We start from the raw sequence: 3,191 nt of genomic DNA, 5'->3' as shown, positions 1-3,191 counted from the left end.
CCTAGCCTGGCGTCTGGCCGGTAGGCTCTTCTTACCTACCCAGTTCTGACGACTGGCCGGTAGGCTCTCCGCCTACCTAACTTTGGCTGCCTGACATGGGTGTTAAAGGTTAAATAAGGGGTTAGTGGAAGGTTGTAAGTAAAGGCGTTAGTCTGGCTATTCTATGCATTGGGGTCAGTTTTATATAAGAGGGTTAGTCCTATAGTTGGTGGATGTTGTTAAGTATATTATATTTATATTAGTTTATGTGTAATATAATAGGGCAGTTTATAATAAAGGATTTTAATAGGTTAGTCTGGTGACATTGGGCATCTATATCTTCTTTGTCTTGAGATGTGCTGCGTTAGATGTATGTTGTGGGAAATGCAAGGTAAGCAAGAAGGGGGAGTCTCGCTATGTTGCAAGCATGTGGATCACGTGCGTGGTGGGTGATGGTTAGTAATGGTTACATATATATATATATATATATATATATATATATATATATATATATATATATATATATATATATATATATATATATATATATACTGTATATATATATATATATCATATATATATATCTATATATATTCTCTATCTGTATAAATATATATATATATATATATGTGTGTATATAATATACAATGTATATTTGTATACATATGATGTATATACATATATATATATATACAATGTATATTTTGTATACATAAATATATATATATGTATATACATATATATATATATACATACATATATACATATATTTGTACATACATATATACATATACTGCATATGTACATAAATATATACATATATATGTACATACATATATACATATATATGTACATATGTATATACATATGTATGTACATACATATATACATATGTACATACATATATACATTTATATGTACATATGTATATACATATATATGTACATACATATATACATATATACATATATATGTACATACATATATACATATATGAGGAAACAAGCGGACTCGAGTGGCGTGGGTTAGCAGGAACGCGGACATGAACGCGTGTATATATATGTTGATTTTATGCTTATGTACTCATACTCTGAAGAAGTCCTGTTAAGGACGAAACGTCAGTAAATTTACACTCCAACATTACTCGGTGTTTATCTCACCACCCTTCCACTCATTCTGTCATCCTTCTGTCCAATATATATATATATATATATGTATATATATATATATATATATATATATATATATATATATATATATATATACATATATACGTACATACATATACATATATATACATATATAAATACACATGCATGTACATGCATATACATATATATATATATATATATATATATATACATATGTATATATACATACATATATACATATATATGTACATACATATACATATATATACATACATATACATATATATATATACATATACATATATATATATATACATACATATATACATATATATGTACATACATATACATATATATGTACATACATATACATATATATGTACATACATATACATGTATATGTACATACATATACATATGTATATATGTAATATATATATATGTAATATATATATATATAGTGTGTGTGTGTGTGTGTGTGTGTGTGTGTGTGTGTGTGTGTGTGTGTGTGTGTGTGTGTGTGTGTGTGTGTGTGTGTGTGTGTGTGTGTGTGTGTGTGTGTGTGTGTGTGTGTGCGCGCGCGTGTGTTGTGATATGTAATGCGCATTTTCTCCTCACAGATTGACGCGGGGTTACCATCAAGGTAAGGCAAAAAAAATCATAAAAGATAGGACAAAGTAACTCACCCGGAGGAAGACCCTCAGGCTTCTTGCAAGCCTGGTACAAGGCCCATAAGAAGATAAGCCCAAGAACCACTTCAGCCCACATCGTTCACTGATCCACTCGGCTATGAGGACGAGTACATTCTGATTGGCCTCCAGTATTATTGTGAAGTTCTCAGACACACAACTCCTTCCTCCCTCCTCCCTCCCTCCCTCTCTCCACCGATCTCTACTGTACATGGCATATCGAAAAAACCTATTGACCGTAACGAGAAACTAAATCGTCTAATATGAAATCTATACTTCTGTTGGCCTCTGTTAAAAGTTGTGTATGTTAGCGTCAAATTATTTAGAATTGTATACAAGGGCATCTGCTGCAGGCACTAGCCTGTAACAGTTGCCAGTTTGTATTACAGTCGGACGAATTTGCAGACAGGTAAAAAATAATAGATGAATAAACATACTCATGTGGGTTTCAAGGCACGAGAGTCATCTGTATTGACTTGTGTATTTCTTTTATATATATATATATATATATATATATATATATATATATATATATATATATATATATATATATATATATATATATATATCTGTGTCACAATTTTGGGTTGTGACACACGGCCTATTATTTCTCATTTTCTTATGTCTGCTTTCAAACCACAGTTACCAAATACTTTCGCTCAAGGGCCTAGCCGACGCAGGCTCCACACTTTTTCGTTTCCTTTCAGCCCTTTTCGACTATCAATTCCCTCTACTCTTGGGAATTGCCGGAACTCTTAAGGCCTCTAACAACTACTTCTTGATATTTTTCCTTCTCCTTATCCTCATTAACTATTGCGCCAATTTGGCAGTCAATTACAGTGCCATAACGAATTTGAGAGAAACTTCTAATTGCTCAGGAAAACCCTCCCCCCTCCCTTTAGTTCTAGGTGTCTACATATGCCTGCGAGCAAAGACACGAATGTTTATTATCAAGTGTGGGATTCCACAACCTCTCAATTTTACTGTTCCTTCTTGCAGTTGTAAGTTGCTACTTTATGAATAGAATTAGTGTATTACATCCAAGAGTTACCGTTCGAATTAGTTCTAACGGTTTCACACACACACCCTGCGCGCTTGCCGTTTATTGTTTAGGCTAGTTTTAATTAGACTAGTTAGGATCATATCTCCCACTCTCGTGACTAGTGACTACCCTCAAGGAACAATTAGAACTGTTTCAACTTCCACATAAACATTGCACTACGCTCCCTTCAAAACTAGCGAGTGGAAACGAGGAAGTAACGGCAACGATGTATGCCATACAGTGTATGGGCATAGGCGGTTGACCCGGTGGTGCCGGGCACTGGTCAGTTATTACCCCTGGGTCCCTACAGGGAGGTCGAGCCGCTCGTAT

The 3,191-nt window shown here is 33.7% G+C and overlaps 1 pseudogene; it reads right to left on the bottom strand.

Moving 5' to 3' along the window:
* LOC143037992 (cytochrome P450 2L1-like) overlaps positions 1-1,984 on the bottom strand; it is a 39,277-nt pseudogene extending 37,293 nt beyond the window's left edge.
* Between the last annotated feature and the right edge of the window lie 1,207 nt (positions 1,985-3,191).

This window comes from Oratosquilla oratoria, chromosome 2, assembly GCF_046742065.1.
Source record: "Oratosquilla oratoria isolate Oo_2021 chromosome 2, ASM4674206v1, whole genome shotgun sequence".
Classification (NCBI taxonomy): Eukaryota; Metazoa; Arthropoda; class Malacostraca; order Stomatopoda; family Squillidae; genus Oratosquilla; species Oratosquilla oratoria.
The sequence above is the reverse complement of the archived record's forward strand: the minus strand, read 5'-3'. Positions and strand labels throughout refer to the sequence as shown.